This window comes from Canis lupus, chromosome 13 (genome assembly GCF_011100685.1).
Source record: "Canis lupus familiaris isolate Mischka breed German Shepherd chromosome 13, alternate assembly UU_Cfam_GSD_1.0, whole genome shotgun sequence".
NCBI lineage: Eukaryota > Metazoa > Chordata > Mammalia > Carnivora > Canidae > Canis > Canis lupus.
Window position 1 is genome coordinate 26080318 of NC_049234.1, and position 21032 is coordinate 26101349.

The following is a 21032-nucleotide window of genomic DNA, read 5'->3' on the forward strand; positions in this document are numbered from 1 at the left end:
ATCCTCATCCCAGTGGCCAGGTGAGCATAGGTTAATGGCTCTGGGTTAAAATCCTGGCTTTGCTAGTTACTTGGTGTGTAATTCTGAGCAAATGGTTTTTTGCTTCAGTGTTCTCATATATGGAAAGGGGATGATACAGTATCTATCTCCCAGAATGGTTGCAAAGAATAGATGACCTAATACTTGTGAAGCAGTTGGTATATTGCTTTTTGCATGCTAAGTGTGCTCCTAAGACTTAACATTACATCCCATCTGCACTAACCCTAAAACAGGACATTTTCCTAAATCATCTGGTTCTTGGAAATGTAACTATTCAATTTGAAACAATTAGTTTTTATTCTAAATCACCAGCTGTATTATATATGTGTTTCCTTCTTCTGTACCAAGAAGTGGGGTTTTTTTTTGAGAGCAAGAACCATATGACACAGAAGTACAAAAGCACTTTTTACCTTTTTTCTTAGAATGTTCCTAAGCCCAGACTAATAATAACTGCTAGCATTTATAGAGAGGCTCACATTTTGCTGCTGCTACTACTGTTATTACTACCACTATCAATACTACCCCTGCTAATGCTACTATACTACTCCATTACTACTTTTGCTATTACTCTTGCTAGTATTGCTATTACTGCTATTACTAACACCAGTCAACATTGGATACTTACTGGGAAAGGCAATACTGTATGTACTTTACATTTGTTACCTCACTTTGTAAATACAATAGCCGGTGAAGGAGGAAGTGGATAAAGTGGTTAGAAATGCAGCTTGGAAGCTTTGAATTTGGATTCCAATAAGATTATTAGCTGTGTGATTCTGTAGAAGTTACTTAACCACTCCATGTCTCTATCTTAAAATAAGGATATTAATAATAGAACAGAATCAATGAGATCAGGTAAATGAAAAATTTTGATAATATCTGAATAGTGCCTGGGAATTAACAAGCACTCAAGTTATTATTGATATTAAAAACATTTCTGAGTGTATTTAGAGGTTATTTGTCCCCTCATTGTTCATCCTCTCTGCCTCCCAAACATTGTGCTTTCTGAACATCTAGTTACATATCCTTTAGGACCGAAATAGTCTTTTACTTCTTGGATTCTCCTACGAACTTAGACACTTCTTTAGAGGGGGGTAATGAGCCATATTCAGTGCTGTGTCCATATCACCTCGCATAGACCTGGAACATGGCTAAGTTTTCAACAGACACTTGTTAAATGGATAAAGGATTGAATTTTTGAGTCTGTATTGTGAACCAAATCTTACGGTAACTTGTTATAATATTTAACACACATAACAACCTCGTAAGACATTCCTTCCCTTGTTCTACAGGGGCAAGGGTCTCATTTTCCCCATTTTATGGATGAGAAGATGGTGACCTGTGATGGCATGTAACTGATTAATCAAACAGCTTTTTTTTCATCATTTAAAAATTTATTTTATTTTATTTAAGGTCAATTAATTAACATATAGTGTATTATTAGGTTTAATCACTGAACTCTATTATTAGGTAGAGTTCAGTAATTCATCAGTTGCATATAACATGTTACATATGCCCATCACCAAACTACCCCATCCCCCCACCCCTCTCCCCTCCAGCAACACAATGAAATATTACTCAGCCATCAAAATAAATGAAATCTTATCATTTGCAATGACATGGATGGACCTAGAATGTATTATGCTAAGAGAAATAAGTCAATTAGAGAAAGACAATTATCATATGATTTCACACAAATGTGGAATTTAAGAATAAAACTTTTTTTTTTTTTTTTTTTTTGCGGGGGAAGACTCTGTATCCATAGCTTTAGACTCTATACACTTACATCTATAATATAGACTTAATAAATACTGGGTAGATTCAATTACAGTTTGGGAAACTCAATGAATATTCTTGAATGATGAGACTTATTCTATACCCTGACTTGAGAATCTCAGTTTGACATTATCAGGGAGAGGAAAAAATATAGAATCCTTCCAAGGGCCATTGAGATGTCCAGCCATTTGAATCAATAAGTATATCCACTAACCATGTCTATGTGATAAGGAAATTCCTGAATGCCTGTCTTTGGGCTCTTGGCTGCCAACTGTGTTGACCGCATGGCTGATCCACATCAATGTAGGAAAATTGCCTGTTAATCTTTTATTACCATGTTCTTGTTCAAAGAACACTGTTCCTAATTTGCCTGTAGTGTGTGGGCCTGATAATTGAAAGAACATAAAGTATTGTTTCTAGCTGGAGAGCAATCTCTTGATTTAAAAATTTAAAATATTATACATATATACCCACACGCTCATGTTTTCATTATAAAAGGTAGTAAAGTCACACAATAGAAAATTTAGAAAAGGAGAAAAGAAACACCCTGAATTCCATGAGTTTAACATCATTACTTTTAGCATGTTGATGATTTTCTTCCACAAATATTTCTATTTACTTTTACATTTTTTATTTACTATAATAGTTTTCATATAAAGCTGCTACTTTCTACTTTCTCTTAACATTTTAACAGAATAATTTTTTTATAATACAGTACCTATGGTCATAACATTTAAGTTGTTAAATAGTATTTCCACACATCATTGTAAATTTTCCAGTTCTTAAAAAAATGGGCTTTTTACATCTAATTTTAATTTTCAAAACAAATGGTAAAGATACAGACAAGCAGGCTTTTCTTTGTCATTGGTCAGAGCTCATATTTGTGCCATTGTTACACTTGGGGTTTCATGATCTTTACTGCAGGTGAAAATAGTTACAAAATCATAACATCTTTGTGGAGGGACTCAAGAGGTCATCTGATCCAATTACCTCATTATGCAGATGAAATTGAGGCCCATTCATCTATGTGATGGTGGACCCAGGTGAGAAGATATGTGTTATTTTTAGGAATAGCAAGGAGCCCAGTGTCTTCAGATTGTACTTGACAAGGAGGAAACAACAAAGATGTAAGGACAGAGGGAAAGTGGGTGTGTGTGAGTGGGCTGTGGGACAGCTCATGTAGGGGTTTATGGTTCCTAGTATGAACTTGGGCATTTATTCTGATGAGGTGGAGAGCCAATGGCACCACTCTGGCTACCGAGTTAAGGTGGAGGGCAAGAGTGAAAGCAACAAGATCATTGGGGGCAATGAAGAAATAGGCGCAAGAGATGATGGTGGCTCAGGCCAAGGTGGTCACATGGAGGTGGCCAGAGGTGGTCAGTTTCTATGTATATTTTACTTTATTTTTATTTTTTTCCTACATGCATTTTAAAGGTTGAGGTAAAAGTAGAATGTTGACAGTAGATGGGATGAGAGTGTAGGTGGATGGGTTAGAGGTAGAGTATGGAGGAAAGACAGGGAACCAGGGTTGACTCCAGTTTCTTTCAGCATCAACAACTGAATACCTACTGTCCCCATTGCCCAAGACTGGCAAGGGAGGAGGGTGGTAAAATCAGTAATTCAATAACAAATCAAGTGTTGAGTTTGAGGTGTTTATCAGACACTGGAGTGGAGATGTCACACCAGCTGTCAAGCTGGATATGCAAGTTTAGCATGCAGAAGAGAGGTATAGAGATATAAATTTGGAGGTTTCCTGTGTTGGATGGTGTTAAAAGCCATGAGATGAAGTGAAATCACCTCGGGGTTGAGAGAAGATTAGAGATAGGACGAAGGACTCTTCAGAGAGATGAAGAAAAGCCTGTGCAAAAGACCAAGCAGCAGCATCAGTGAGGTGTGTGTGCTGCCCTGCTACATGAAGACATTGTGATATACTGAGCCATTCCACTGGGAAAGAACATTAGTCTAAGATTTTTACTACCTAAAATCTAACAATGTTCTCTTGTGTTTCTCTGGCCTTTCACACAGTTATCAGCTACATATTACTACCTGGTGGGCTTGTGCCCTAATCAGAGCCCTGAGAACACCTCATTAGATCTCTGGCTAATTCAGTATTTTATATAATTTATTACAATTAGGCTTGAACTGGGTCAGAGTTAACCTTTACACTGTCTCTGACGAGAGAGAAATTCATTCAATTCAATCCAATAATCCTTATTAATTGTATAAATTAGCTATAAGTTAGCTGTAAATTAGTTAATCTATACAGGGTAATGAATAGTATAATCAGTATTGGCAGTGAGCATAATCTACTTACAGGAATGAACTGCTTACAAAGGCTTTCATGTATTCATTGTTTGGTTACAATGACAGACACTCCAGTACAAAGGTTTTAGCCTCATCTCCCAGATAGCTGACCTCATCCATGTTGTAAAGGAGCTCCAGGACAAAAGAGGAGGTGAAATCACAGGCTCTGGGATCATCCAGGCCCATATTCACATCCAAGCTCCAACTCTTTGGTGGTGTACCCTTGGGAAAAATATCTTCTTATCTTGATAATGAGCATATAGTACTAATACCTTCAAGAATTTTAAGAATTAAATGAAATATGGTATATAAAATATATGTCGCAGAGTGTGTTCTCAACAAGGATGAATTCCTCAACTTCTCCTGTGAGATTAGTCTTCCAAGCTCAACAGTAATGGTTCCTCCTCTGGAAAAGAAAGTGGCCAGCCCCAACTGCAATGGTTGTTCCTTTCTGGAATCTGTACAACACAGAGTTTGCTTCCATTTTATGTCACTTCACCATCTTAAAATGAAGTTAGGTATTTGCATGTTTCTGTCACCCAGAAAAGAACCTAAATCTCATTCATGGGTGTATTCTCCTTGGGTACCCTGGAGTAGTGTATGGTATATGGTGTGTGCTCAATATTCCAATCTATTATATTCACTCTATCCAGAGAATTTCAGTGTGTATCTGTTTAATTAGTCATGAGGTAGCTGAGGTCCCCATGTACATTTGAAGGGATTACAATGGCATTTTTTTGAAAACCTTTGAATTCATGATCTGCCTTTTTCTCTCTATAAACCTGAATTAAGGAGGTTGACTTGAGACTATTTAATGGGATTTCCTTTATTAGGTGGGTGTTCCTGTATCTTGGGTAATTAAAAACCACCACCATCTAAACTGAGAACCAACCACAAAAGTTGCTTAGAAAGAATAACATGATTTTAACTTCTCACAAAGCCTGGATTATTTTCATTTTCTTTCTTTGATTGAAAGACTCTCCCCACCCCTGCCCTGCCACAAACATTTGACAGCAATGAATCATGTACTAGGCTCATTTGTATAGAAATTGATAAACTCTGGAGAAGGTGGTATATGATTAAGCTCTAGTTTTTTCAACCTCAGTTGCCATCTCTTTATGAGTTTCTGGGCAGAGCAAAAGTCTGCCTTGCAAAAGAAATATCAGTGATACAGTCTTAATTAATATGATCATGTTTATGTGCATATATCTGGACTAGAATAAGATACTTCAAGTTAGTGAGTGTTCACATGGGACTAGTTTTGTGTGCTGTGCCAAGAAGTGTGTAACATAAATAAAAAATTATGGACTATATATCATAAGTACAAAACTACCGCTTCCTGAACTTTTATTGTGTAGAAGGTACAATGCTAAGCATTATACAAATTTTTTAAATTATTTTGTGTCCTCATAACAGTTCTGTGAAATAGATATTTTCTCTTGCTTAATTTACATGTGAAAATGGAGTCTTAAAACAGTTACTTAGTCTAGTGAAGGTCCCTTGGGTTGTAAATGGTGGAGCTGGATCTTTAATCCACATTTACCCATTCCAAAGTCTGTGTTCATGCCCACCACTGAGTACCTATTTTGCAAAAACTAAATGAATAAACAATAAATCAAAGGTGAAATAACCACAAATACTGTTCTTCAGGAGCTCTCAGGCAGTAGGGGTGACAAAATAGGTGACAAAAATAGCTATAATATAAAGGAGAAAGTGGGATCTTAGGGAAGATGGAAAGAATGCTGGCTATGGATGTTCAGAGTGAAGAGAGATTGTTTTCCTCTTGCTAACTTCTTCTTCAGCTTCAACCAAGTTATCACCTCCTTCAGAAAGGCCCTCCTGACTGTGCCCTTCCCCCATACTTATCTCGTGGCACAATCACGCCCATAGGTGCTGAAATGCACAGGAGGGCAGACTGCTTGACATGCAGTAGACACTAGTTGCATGATTGAAGGTGTGAACAGGGAGCATGCTTCAGAGAGGGTGTGGTGTGTAAGATGAGCCCTGTGGGACAGACAGGAAGGGTTCTCAGGTTTGACAATGAGAGTAGCAGCCTTGAGAGCATTCCTAGCAGAGGGACTGGTTTAAACAAAGGTTGGCAAATACTGAGCTTCCATGAAGAATAGTGCAGAATGGTTTTGTTTGCCATGCCAGGTTCATGAAGGGCAACAGTGAGATCAAACTCAGGCAAGGTATTATGTTGAGTGAAATAAGTCAATCGGAGAAAGACAATTATTATATGATTTCACTTATATGTGGCATATAAGAAATAGTTAGAAGGATTATAAGGGAAGGAGGGGAAACTGAGTGGGAAAAAATTAGAGAGGAAGACAAACTGTGAGTGACTTCTAACTCTGGGAAACAAATAAAGGGTTACAGAAAAGGAAGTGGGAGGGAGGATGGGGGTAGCTGGGTAACAGGCATTAAGGAAGGCATGTGATGGGATGAACCCTGGGTGTTATACTGTATGTTGGCAAATTGAATTTAAATAAAATGTTTAAAAAAACCCTCAGGCTATAACCTGAGGTCAGATACAGGAAATCTTACATATCAGGTCAAGGGATTCTCATTTTTTCCTTCACAAATATGAAGGAGCCCTGGCATGTTTTTGAGCAGTTCTGTGACTTAGCAAGACTTTTTGGCAGTAGATCTCAAAATATGTAGAGAGGGAGCAGGGTGCACTGGAGAGAGCTTTGGAGCTGGCATAGATTTGGATTTGAGCTCCATTTAGGCATGTAACAGCTATTCTCGGCCTTACTCAATTTCTTCACCACAAAATGGCATAATAAGAAGTCCTTGTAGGAATTAGGGAAGGAGTGTGTCATGTGCTTCTCTTGGTCCCTAGTAAGTAGTAGGAGCTCAAGAAAGCATAGCTGTTAACACAGGTCAGAACACAGATCAGAAGGGGAGGAGATGGAACAGGAGGGTTCTCTGGTGGGGAGATTTGTGCAAGAGTCTGGAGGAGTTTCCAGGAGGTCCTTGACAGAGAAGTGGCAGCAGACATGAGAGGAGGAAAGTGAGAAACTTGCATGTAAGTAAAATGAGTCAGAGGAGGCAGGAGGTGGCTCTGAGATAACCATGAACACAAATTGGACTCCCTCTGTCAAAGATCTCAAGGTCTTATTTCAGAGACAAATTTCATGCACAAGGAGAATTGGGGCACTGAGCCCAAAATGGGACAGGGTGGAGCAGAGTGCTGGATACACAGAAAATTCAGTACCAAGTCACAGCTAAAGCAGCTGCTCCATGCCAGAAAGTGTGCTGGAAGCCAGCATCTATTTTCCTATTTAATACTCATCTTAGAGATCAGGAAACTAAAATACGAGGGATTCAGTGATTCAGAGGTCAGAAATCTGATAGATGGCTGAGCTGGTATCCAGACCCACATCTGTCTGATTCCAATGTGTGTGCTTGTAGTCATTCAACAACTAGTATATAGACATGACTATGAATGTTCTCAAAAGGAATTAAGTTGGGTCCTAACATGTGGGGTGGATTGTCATAGAGAGGAGGGAGACTTTGAAGCACAAGAAAGAATGTGAATGACACACTGGGGATCAGCTCTTTCTATCTTTGGGGGCAACAAGGAAACTAGTATAATAGGCCAGAATTATACTTCATATTTTTGTTTCTCTTGGGGGAAAAAAAGTAATGTGATTCTTGGTTTTCCAAAATGAAGTTAACTATAAGGAAAATATATTTACCAATAGACTCCTAGAAAACAATACATAATTCTGTAGACAAAATTAGCAATTAACTGAATTCAAAATTTTGCAGAAGTGGTCATGTTTGTAGCAATTTTTAGGAGTGTTGCATTGCTCTGAGAACTTAACATTATTCTGTATTCTCTGCCATCTTTGCTGGCACCATTCCTTCGCCACTCCCTGGTTCATTAGAATTTATTTCAGTCTTAAAATTCCTTAGAAACTTATCTTATGGATTCTCCTTGCCCTGCTAGTGTCTCCCATCACTGATCTTATACACACACCATCATCTCTGTTCAGGTACAGTTGATTCTCATTATTCTCATTTTTAGTAGTTAATGTTTTTAAAGATGCCATGAACACTGAATTAGTGAATACTGAACCATTGTTCCTAGGGGAAATACAAAGTTAGGTTCCTATAAGCTTCTGGTCACAGCATTTTCATCAATGGATCAGTACATAAACTTGCTCTATGTGTGTTTCTACTTAAAGACACCTTTTTTAATACATATTATTGATCCACTTACATTGATCTCATGGCTAGCAGCACAATCACTCTCACTTGAACAAAGCTTATCTAACAGCTGTGTTTTTTCTGTAAGGCATATCACAGCCTTCTTATGCTGAGAATGCTGGATGGCACTTCAGCACCACCATTGGGAGCCATTTTAAACAGTGAACCAACAAAAAAGCACAAAAATGAGAAAGATGTAGTGCTAAATAGATTACGAAAAGGATACTTGTTTACAGTAAGAGAGCTGAAACCAGAAGACAGAGCAGCTCCTTGTCAGGCCACAGCTGGGAATATACACAATGGGTGATGCAAATTTTTCATCACTCTGTACATGTCTATCTATGAATGACCTTGAAAGTACTGTATTGATTTTAGAGTTACAAATAAATTTTAGCAGTTGAGCAAATTCACAAATATGAAATTCACAATTAATGATGATTGACTTTATTTACTATGTTTAATAGGGCTGAGTTATAGCATCCACTTTTGGCTATTAGGTGCTACCATGTAACAAATAGCTACTTCAATATTCAGTTACCTTCAAGTTCTTTAAAATGAACCAGGGGTCTATTTGATCAAACCCTTGTGTTCTTTGGTTTGCAAAACAAGCTTCCTAAATAAGTGGATTATTTTTCAAGCTGGATGAGTATACTAAGAAGATATTGGGGAGAAAACACTTTGTTTTTATGAAAGTTGTAGGTATCAGAAGTTGGGATGTCTTTATGGCAAATGCTTATGTCACTGTCGATAATATGCTAAGTATGCATACAAATTTATTTGGGGAAACAGTGAAAATGGAAAGAATTAAGTTCAGGGGAGAAAGGTTTAGGGAAGGTTCCTTCCGGGAGACTTAATTTACCAGGAGCTTTGAAAAGAAAGTATTACCATTGAGTGCCAGGAATGACTTTGTCATTCGGCTATGAGGGACACCAGCAGAGGCCCTGTGGGTTGTGTGTGAAGACGGCCCCCAAGGGTTTGGAAAGTTCAGATTCATCCTGAAAGAGGACATATTTGTTTAGTTATTTGCTTGCTGAGTAAAAATGACCTCCACAGAACTGTTTTTTACTGTTTCCCATGGAGAGTCAGTTCAACTGTTCGATGGCCCTCATGTGTTGATTAGGAGTAGAAATGATCCTCCCACATATCCTGTTTGATCTTCTTGATCCACAGCTCAGGAGTCTTCAGTGGTTCACTGAGGTTTGCAGTCAAATTCCTTGAGTATCACCCCAGAGACCAACACAATATGACTTTGGCCTATTTTTCACATCATCCTATCCTTTCCCACTGTAGCTACAGCTCACCTTTTCTGTATATTCACTAAACAAAATGTCATGTGCCTGCCTGCACATTTTTGCACCCCGTAATTAACATTCATGTGCTTGCTTCCATTTTCTTACCATTTGACTAGGAAAACCCATCCTTGAAGGCACAGGTTAAGTTATAATTTAGAATAATCCTCTCTGAACTCTGACCTCACAGTGAATTCTTCTTCCCCACACTACTAGATGTACTCAGGCTCCTTCCAGCTCTGAAATCCTAAGTTTACGGAGTGTCATCTGCATCATTCCTCTGCATTCATTTTTATCCTTATAAAAAGTCATCCTACACATATTTACGTATCACCAATTCCAGTTGTAGTTCATCTGTACAATTAGATTACAATGTCTTTTCTGGGGCAGACTACTTCCTAACTTCTGTGTTGCTTAGCCTCCTTAGCTGTAAAATGGGGATAACATCAGGAACTACATTTCAGGGTTGTGAAATTAAATGAAGAAACATGAGATAATATTTAGAAGAGAGCCCTGATTAGGTGATATGCTTAATTCACTATTATCAGTGAATTTTATGCTTCTTTGCATCCACTACCCCCAGGACAGTAATATCACCAGAACAGTCCAACTTCTATTTAGAGTGGAGTTTTATTTAACTCATGCAAATTCAACTATATACTCTTTTATATGTAATTAGAATACTATAAAATTTATTTCTACATATATGCTAAATACGGTTTACATTGTATATTTATATGTATTTTTTCCTATGGAAGATTATATATAAAAGAACACATATATTGTCCATTCTGGGCAACTTAAGGGATTCCCAAGGCTAATTTTACTTATATGCAACTTTTACATGTCATGTGAGATTCAACTCCATTACTATGTGTTAGGTGATTCCCATACCTTATCTCATTTAAACTTTGTGTCTATTCATTTTACAGAAGGGCAATTTTAAGTTTCAGGGGGTTTAATCAATATGCCCAAGGTCACATAGCTAGAAAAATCAAGATTTTTAAATCACACAGTGAAACCCAACCCTTTGGCCATTCATTTCCATTCTTATTCACTGATATGGGCTGTGGGTTACAGGCATGCTTCCATATGAACAGTGGGTCAGTGGTCAACATGGGAGATGAGAAACTGGCCATCTCTGGAAATGTGGCCTTGTCATTTGCTCTCATGGGAGCTTTTTCGGCCTCCATGACTGAGGGCATCTCCTGAAGACTGAGGACACTCTAGTCTGATCCTCTGGTTCTCTTAGGGACATCTAGTGTGTTCTGCATGTAAATGCAAGCTGACTTGGTATCCACTGGCTGATCTCAGCAAAGCTCTGATTTCATCAGCCTGATATCACTTGATGCTTCTTTTATTGTTCTCAAGGAGACATACCCTGACAGTACCTGATGACACTGTTCTAGGTGAAAGTTTACAAGGGACCTTGTTCAGGAATATTTTCTGCCCAAATCTGAGTTCTTGATTTAATTTGACTCGAGAGAGCAACTAGTTGGAAGAGAGTTGGATTACGGTTTAGGATTTGCCCCAAACACTTTGTTATCCAAATAGAACAGTAACTGCTAGTTGCTGAATTCAACAAATCTTTCTGTACTGAGTCCCAGGCATAAAAATGTTAATAAGACATGACCCTGGCACTCAAGGAATTATACACCATCTATATTCCATAATAAATTCCACATTTCCTTTGTATGAAAACAAATTATTCTATGGTTTGCTCATTGTTCATAAGCTCTGTTTGTCCATCCATGTTGGCTAGAAAGGAAGGGAAACCAAAGATGTGAGGAAAGACAGGTGACAGAATGTTCACTGCAAGAGGGGTTGGGAGACTTGGCTCAAATTTTAGTCTGTTCCTTATTTGATGTGTGACCTGGGACACATAATTAAATCTCTCCAAGATCTTCTATTTTTAATGCAGATAGGTCTATTATTTCCTTCATGGTGTTGTGTCATATTTGGAAATGTTCTTCAGAGTACTCCAACTGTAAGGCATTTTTATTTCATATGAGGTTAAATGTACTGTATTCTATTATAGTCTACACTTTAGAAATCTAGAAACCCATCTTTTGTTAGCTATGGTCTTGTCTAATTCACCAGACTATTAAATTAATGAGACCACTCGAACATCCGACTTTTGGGTAAATGGTAGTTAATGGTCATATTTCCTGTCTTTTAAAAGCTGGCAATTAGTTAAGTCCATAGTGATTAAATTCCGTAGAATGGATCAGGCACCCAATATGATTATTCTTGTCAAAACAAAGATTTAAGAATCTTTGAGAAAAAACTTTAGGGCTATCTTTGGATAAAGAGGGGCAGCATGCAGAACTGATGGGATCTATATATGATAATCCAGTGGTTCATGAGGAGTATGATACGCACTATTGGAAATTTAGAATCATTCCAATACATCTGAACTCACCTTCTATCTTCTGAAATCAGGTTCCAGATGTTGTGCAACAGCAGTCTTCCCTTCTGGAATATGCAGCTGAGTTAGTGTGAATTGTCATGAATATTTTGACCTACTCCCAGGGAACTAAGTTTGCTATATAGTTTATTTCTTCTTAGCAGTGACTCTAATGGTTATTAAGGATATAGGGCCTATTAGCATGAAGCTATCAAGGTCCTAAGTAAGAGAATATAACCTGTAAGAGAAACTGGATGGCAAAACAGCTATGTTTAGCTGAATGGGTTTTGGGACGAGACTTGGGTTTAAGACCTGGCTCTGCAATATGAGTTGTGTAATCCTCGGAAAATTATTTAATTTTTCAGACTTTTGTTTTCTTCATTTATAGAATAACATAAGAATAGATAAGAATAGCAACCTCCTTCTAGAGTTGTTGTAAGGAGTAAATAAGATAATAATGTAGAATGCTCAAAATGTTGGCAACTCTCACTGTCATCACCACTACCACCATCATCATCATCATCATCATTGTCATCACTGATTTCCCCGTGATCACCACTATCTGCCTTGACTTCCCCACTATTATCCATTTGGTTCAGTGGCATCCATCTGAGTCCTTCCATTTCATGCTAGCTTGACATTTCCCATAGCAAATAATGATTCATTGCTTTATGTCCTCTAGAACTTATCCTGGCTCAACCATCTGAAGCTAACTATTGAGGTTAGGAGTAGATTAGGCTATTTGTATCTCCATAGAAAAATGGCCCCAAATCTGCCTGGATCTTCAAAATTCTAGCAGTGGAGAGTAAAATATGGTCTCAGTGACAGTTGCAATGCAATACTTCTTTGGCTGGGGACTTCCCTGCTCCTCCTTCACTTTTCTCCGTAATGGTGCCTGGAATCCCAAGGGAGTATCATTCAAGCTTTGCAGCATTAGCCTTCTGGACTACTCTGTGGTAATCACCATTTGCTTACTCTCTTCCATCTTGCATTCTGTCTTGTACTCATTCATCTGTTCACTTACTCATATTCGACAGTTATTTTTTCCACGTTATGTAACAGGCTGGGGCTATAAAGGAGAGATATGATGGCTGTCCTAATGAGATGTAATGAGGGATATTAACAAGTAAATAGACAATTACAATTCAATATGATAAAAGCAACAGTGAAGGAATCATGGAGTGCTGGGAAGCACAGAAACGGTGGATCATAGAAGATCTATCTGACTTGTGTTGGTGGATCAGGGAAGGAGTGTAGAAATAGTTCATATTGGTGTTAAAGAGAGACATTGTAAGTAGTCCTGTCTGAAAGAACAGCATGAGGCTTGGGGGAATTCCATCTTCAGGCTTTCCCTGAGCACAAGCAACCGGTTGCTCCCAGCTGTCTAGTCCTTTCTATTTTTACCTTCTTTTTTTTCTTGAGAATTTGACCAGATATCTGAGACATGGGGCAATGTGGGTGACAGCCACTAGCTAATCTTGGAATCCTTCCTCCATGGCCTTTGAATCAAACCGTGTATTTTCATGCAGAATTGCCTGAAGATTTATTGGAAACTCCAAGAGGACCTTTTGTGACATGCAGTTGTGAATCCCTTCTTACATAAAACAGACAAGTCTCTGCCTCTGCCCTTCTCCCTCTGTGTCTGTAGTCTGCACAAATTATACTTGAGACTTCAAATCAGAGGTAAAATGAGATGCCTAGAGTTATATAGAAAGTTGATAGCAGGGACAAGAACTGAAGACAGATTCCAACCAAATGAGCAACACCCTTGCACATGTAATGAATTCTGTAGCATCTAATAGTTTGCTCATGCTCTTCTATCTGGAATGTCCTCCTCCACATCCTACCACGCTCATCTTAAAGGCTACCTCTTCTGCATCACCCCAGTCCTAGAAAGGATTAATCTCTTGCCCCTCTGTGATCCCAAGCTTTTGTTGACACCTTTCTTTTCAGAGTTTGCCTTTCAGTGTTATACTTATGTCATGTTGAAACTAGAAAAGACTATAGAGATTGGAACCATGTGTTAGTCATCTTGGTGTCCTCAGCACGTATTAGGTTCTTAGTCAATCTTGCTGAATGATTCAATGAACAAATCCCAGAGATGCCTCATCTTATTTAAGTCAAGTTGCCTTTTAGTTGAGAGCCATCTGCAAGGTTGTTTTTGGAAACCCCAGAGAGGGATCCCTCGGTGGTGCAGCGGTTTGGCCCCTGCCTTTGGCCCAGGGCACGATCCTGGAGACCCGGGATCGAATCCCACGTTGGGCTCCCGGTGCATGGAGCCTGCTTCTCCCTCTGCCTATGTCTCTGCCTCTATCTCTCTCTCTCTCTGTGTGACTATCATAAATAAAATAAACTGAAACTTTAAAAAAAAAAAAAAAAAAAGGAAACCCCAGAGAAAGTCATATCCCTTTGAAACAAGTTTTTATCTCAACAGTGTTCCTGGAGGTTGGGAATTGAGTGGGCCTGGCTATTGGGCCGCATCCAAACGGAAAACTCTTGTGTTGGATGGGCCAGAGACTGTTATGAAGTACATGGACTTGATAAACCAGTATCTTTACAGTGGGAGTCACAAACCATGATAACCCTAGTAGATAAATCCTAAGAATCCTCTCTCTGTCTTCACCTGGATCTTCTTGGTTAATCCTTCTCTCCTCTTGCAAGTATCACAGTGCTCTCTGTTGCTTTCAATTATAGTTGTCAAACCCAGAAGTCTAAGTTCTGGGCCCACATGGCTGGCTCCATAATGAATGATTTCATAGTCTGAGAAGGGATCTTTCCTTAGTTTGAGATAGCCTAAAATCAGTGTAGCAGAGATCTTGGAGTTGGAAGAACTGAGTTCTTTTTTTTTTTTTTTTAATTTATTTTTTATTGGTGTTCAATTTGCCAACATATAGAATAACACCCAGTGCTCATCCCATCAAATGCCCCCCTCAGGGCCCATCACCCAGTCACCCCCACCCCCCACCCACTTCCCTTTCTACCACCCCTTGTTCGTTTCCCAGAGTTGGGAGTCTCTCATGTTCTGTCTCCCTTTCTGATATTTCCCACTCATTTTTTTCTCCTTTCCCCTTTATTCCTTTTCACTATTTTTTATATTCCCCAAATGAATGAGACCATATAATGTTTGTCCTCTGACTGACTTATTTCACTCAGCATAATACCCTCCAGTTCCATCCACGTCGAAGCAAATGATGAGTATTTGTTGTTTCTAATGGCTGAGTAATATTCTATTGTATACATAGACCACATCTTCTTTATCCATTCATCACGAAGATACAGATGCAGTGAAACACCGGGACACCTGCACCCCGATGTTTATAGCAGCAATGTCCACAATAGCTAAACTGTGGAAGGAGCCTCGGTGTCCATCAAAAGATGAAAAGAACTGAGTTCTAATCCTGACACCACCATTACAACTTTGGGCAAGTTACGTTGCTCCTCTGGCTTCAATGAGGTGTTTTCCTAGAAGGGTTTGGAGAAGATTCAATGTAACTATAAAAATGGAAATAAAGTGGAGCTGATGTATACTGGGCATTTCATCAAGATGAGGTTCCCCTCCTCCCAGAAAAGTGGGGAAACTAGTGTGGAGAAGAGATAATGAGATAATATTTTTTGAGATTGCTGAAAGCTGCTGAAGGAAGAAGCATTTTGCACTAAAGCCCACTTCTTTTGTACCTACTTGTTTCCTTTTTTGGCTAGAGGCAAGACTCAATGTTGTCTTCTCTGATCGGTCAGGCCATCTCGTTTCCCTTCTGCCCTCACTTCAGCTGCCTGAAACCACCAATTGTTCTTTTTCTGAATGGAACCCCTGTGCCCCCCCCTTCCCACCACAGTGGTGGTTTGGGCCCTCCCCCAACTCTCCCACCCCCGCTGCTGCTGTGAGATGACCATTTCCCAAATACCGGGAACTCAAAGAGAATACCGCAAACAGCTACTGTTCTATGACTTTGGCCCAGGGCCTTGACCCCAAGTAGCACATCCTGTTAGAATAAAATAGGTACTGAAAACAATAATTATAACACCGAGCACCCCTCCCTGTCACATCCCCCACCCTGTGAAATTTCCCAAAAGGTGTTAGGTGAAGCTGAGGGAGGACCCTTCTTGTGAACCAAGAAAGCATTCAGAGCAGATGCCTTCTCCCTCCCCACTCCTTGTTCTTGTATTAAGAAAGGTGTCTATTTCTTTGAATGGGTAATCTATGCACATAGAATGAAATTTAAAAGGCACAAAGTGGCATCCAGTGAAGACCTATCTTCCATCTTAAATTCTCCACCTGAAAGCCAAATTTCTGTTCCCACTTTCCTGTGTATCTCTGAAGTACACATATTTACATTTTTTCACCCAAAAAGTTGCATAATATACATATGATTTGGCACCTTGCTTTTTGTATTTAGCACTATATTCTGAAGTTCATCTCTAAACCTCTCTGATAAACAGAGGGGTAGTATTCATTTATATGTACGACTCAGAGTTTATTTAAGAAGTCATCAGCTGATGGGCATTTAAATGGTTTGCAAAAATGCAGTGAATAACTTTGTGCCTATGTCATTTCCCCTAGTTTAGTTCTAAATCCATTAAGAAAATGTGAGGGTGGAGGTGTAAGCTAGCTCAGGGAGCACAAACACCTGGAATTCCTGGAATCTTCCCCTCCAGCTCTGCTTGTCCTTCTGGGGGAACTCTCACTCTCCTTTGAAGCCTGGCCCATAGGTCAGTTCTTGCCTTAAGTCTTTCTAGACCACCACCACCAGGGAAAGTTGCCCCCACATCTTTTGGGTTTCTAGGCAGTGGCTTCCAAACTGTAGCTATGTAAGGAGGACTTGTTAAAACTCAGGTTTTGGGCACTGCCCCTTCTCCATTTCTCATTTAGGTGGTCTCAGGTGCGCTTTGAGACTGTGCACTTCTAGCAAATTCCCAGGTGATGCTACTGCTTTGGTCAGGGCTGCACTTGGAGAAGAACAGAGTCAGTGACTTTCCTATCCACTGCTCATCACACCACTTACTGATAACCCATGCCCCATGTCCCAGGCTGGTTTAGATTCTCTAAAATAATCGTCTAGCTTTTCTTTTTTAGGCTGAAACTCCATGAGGGCAGGAAGTGGCCAGAAGTTTATCCCACATTTGGTCTTCAGGGCTTGACAGAACATAGTAGGTGGGCAACCTTAGAACATAGTGAGTGGACAATCCATATGTGTTAAGTGAATCAGTGCACTGGAATTATTAGTTGATTGCACTTTTCCTTACATGCTAAATTCCATAAGCCTAGGACTTCTAGGTCCCTACATATCTCTCTTCTCCATCTTCATTGCCAGCAGCTGGTCTCTTCACGGGTCTATTGTTTAATGGTCTCCCATTTTGACTCTTATCCTTCTTCTAATCCCAGAGGCAGACAGACTGATATTCTAATAACATAGATTGTAAAGATTGGCAACTACCTTTATTTCCATCCATAGGGGTCTGATTAAATAATCATATATTCACATCTGTGCATAAGAGATTTTCTAATTTTTTCTTATAGTTGCATACCCTCTCTTATCATTCTCATTTGGTTAGTAAATCCTATGGCATTGGAGTGCTCACTTTGGCAGCACATATACTAAATCTTATGGCAAATTAACACTCCTCCTTGGAGAGTTAAGATAGTTTGGTAAGGCTAAGTGATGTATTCCAAATCTCTGTTTCATGGATCACGTTTCCATGAAAACCTTTTTTTAAAAAAAATTAATAGTCTTTTATTGACATAAATTGTGCCTGGAACTTCAGTAAAATAGTTGAGGATATCAAGATTCTCATTGGTGGGGAATTTCTCATGGAAACTAGTAAAGGGGCTGCAGAGACAGGTCAAGGAGGATTTTGCTGGCTGTGCCTAAGAGCATGGACCTACAGGCAATAGGAGATGTGAGATGTACAGAGTGAGAGAACTGTGGTTGGCTTGAATTTTAGAGAAATTCCTCTGGCTGTAATGGTAACTCGGATTTAAAGGAAGGAGAGAGAACAGTCAGGAAACTCAATAGTCAGTGAGCAATGATCAGACTTAGCTCAAGGGCAGTGGTAGCAGGGTTGGAAAGGAGGGGAGGACATAATGGTAAAATTCATAGGGTTTAGTCTTTGCATATGGGGTATATGTGTGTGTATGTATATAAAGTGTGTAAGAGAAAAAGGGAGTGTATGTTTGTGCATGTGTGCACTCTCACATGTATGTAAGAAAGTGTGTGTGTGTGTGTGTGTGTGTGTGTATGTTATGGAGGTGATGCTTATGAGATGTGGCTTTGTGAGAAACACCTCCCTAGCTCCTGGCACGTGTAACTGGACAGTGGTGTGGTATGTCTATCCTAAGAATATGAAAAAAGCAACTTTTAGAGAGGTGAAGGTGCGTTCAGTTTGGTGTTTGAAATACTTACAAGAGAAGTCCTGCAAAGAGGCAAAGAGTTGGATATTCCAGTCTGAGGCTCAGAAAAGAACTCAGAGCAGGATAGATAAACACTTGAGATAATGGGATACTCTGATGGATCATCTCTGAAGAGCACAGATTGAGATCCAAAGGGTTTTGTGATCACCAATGCTCAGGAGCCAGGCAAAGGACACGGATGCCACAAGGAGACAAAGAAGGAATCGTGAAAAAGGAAAACACGGGCGTGAAGGCAGAGGAGGACCCCAAACCAAGGGACTGTGGATGAGACAGTTGCTGGTAATTGCTGGAGAGAAATTACAGTGATATGGAGCAAAAACTGAACAGACCACAGACGGGAAGGTGAAGCCAGGGAGGAGGTCAATCCTGTCAATAAATTCAGATGCAGAAGGCCAGAGCAGTGAGGCTGCAACTTGATGTTCCCATACAGGTTTAACTAAACATCACTCAATCTTTGCTCTGAAAACTGAAGAATTATGTAAGTACTTTTATAATACCACTTTATCACTTTACTGCTAAAAAATCTTGAAATATTTTTTTAAAAATGCAGCAAACTTTGGGGCCCCTAGGTAGCTTAGTCCGTTAAGTGTCCAACTCTCGATCTCAGTTCAGGTCTTGATCTCAGGGTCATGAGTTCAAGCCTCATGTTGCGCTCCACGCTGGAAGTGGAGCCAACTTAAAAGAAATAAAAAAAAAATAAATTAAAAAAAAATAAAAAATGCAACACATCCAACACTTCAAAAATTAGGAGAGAAAAATTCCAAGTTTGTCCTTTGATTTTTGTGACATTTTCTTCCAAGCTGTGTGATGATCATTGCAGGGAAGCAGGAAGAGTGATTATTTTAAACACTTTTTGAAGCATCTGCTAAAGCCACCTGGCAGTCAGATTCATTAAGTGTTGATGTTGAAAGGGACTGCACAGATTCCCTCCCTCAACCTCACTCTGCAGCTGGGTGACCTTATGCAAGTCTTTTTACCTCTGAGGAAGCTGGTGTGGTTTCTCATAGGTAGTAAGAGGCCGTTGCATGAGGGCACCTCTAACAAGGTTTATTATGCCTTGACAGCTGGGAAAGACTCCATTTAGCTCAGCCCCAGTGAAGCACAGCTCAAGAAGGAAGTGATGAGAACATGGGAAATCCTCTCCCATCCACACCTTTGTACTTAATGCAGCAACCCGCTGTTCTGTGCCAGGCACCAAATGCCAGCATATTACAAGTTGTACGGCTGATTAGATTTCTAAAAGTTTTCTGGCATCTTAATTTTGCAATAGATTTCTCCAAGGTCAAAATAAAATTGCTTTCAGAACCATCTGTAGTGTAAGGCAGCAGAAATTCTAAATATATGGATTCACAACTGGATTTCGTTTGTAACTATGAGTTACAAACCATGGTAAAGCAGTCATTCTCAATCTTTAGGTGCATCAGCATCACAAAGAGAGCTTGTTAAAACCCAGAATGTGGGGCCCCAACACCACAGTTTCTAATTCAGTGAGTCTGGGGTGCTGCCTGAAAATTTGCATTTCTCGTGCGTTCCCAGGTAGATGATGCTGAGGCTGCTGGTCCTACGATGACACTTTGAAAAATGCTAGTGCAGAAGAAAGAACCCCTAGTCTTCAGATCCCAGGTGACTAATTGCCTCTAAGCCTTGGTTCCTAGTCTAGGAAACAGGACAAAGAAACAAAAAACCCAGTGCTTAGATTTTTTTTTTTTTTAGAACAAAACCAGAAAGAAAGAAAAAAATGAAAGGAAAAAGAAAACCAAGGTCATTCATTCTTTTTTTTTTTTTTTTTTCTTTTTTCCTTTGGCACTTTCTTCCAGGCTATGCACAAGGGTTATGATGATCATTGCAAGCATGCTTTCAAGCATCTGCTAAATGACCTGGTAGTCACAATTCCTTCAATCTCTATGCTAGGAGAGCTATTTGAATTGCTTCCTTCAGCTTCAAAGTATAGCCTGGTGGCCTTGGGCAAGTCCTACACTCTCTTGGAAACCTCTCTTGCCTGATTTCATTGGGCAGAAACGGGTCAGGTTGCTAATCCTACAATCACCTCCACTTAAGGTTACTATCTTCTTCCTTAAGACTTCAAGGATGGCACAGCCTGGAACTGCCTTGTATCAATTCTCATTGTGGCAGGGGTGGTGGTGGTATTACAGCATAGTTTTCAGAGGATCAGACGAACTAAGCTCAAATCCTGATGATGCCTCTTATTAGCTTGTGAACTTGGACATGTGAACTCATTGAGACCTAGGGTATCACTGGGGATAGGAAGGAGGATAGTAGGACTAGGACTGACCACCCACAATGGCTGTGGGGATTAAGTGAAATCAAGGATATAGATGCTCAGGATGCTTTTAGATACATAGTAAAGAATCAATAAACGGTGTATTGAATACTTGGAAGTTGCTTGCAACAGTGAGTTAGATGTACAGTGAGTCCTGAACTGAATTGCGGCCAAGTGGATATCTAAAGATATTACAAGGATAACCTAGACCTCCAAGAAAAAGAACAAAAATGAAATGTCCCATCTCTCCCTAGACCAAGCCTTCCTGAATGTTCCTTGTTCCTGAATGGCAGCGTGGGTAATGAACGTGCTGCC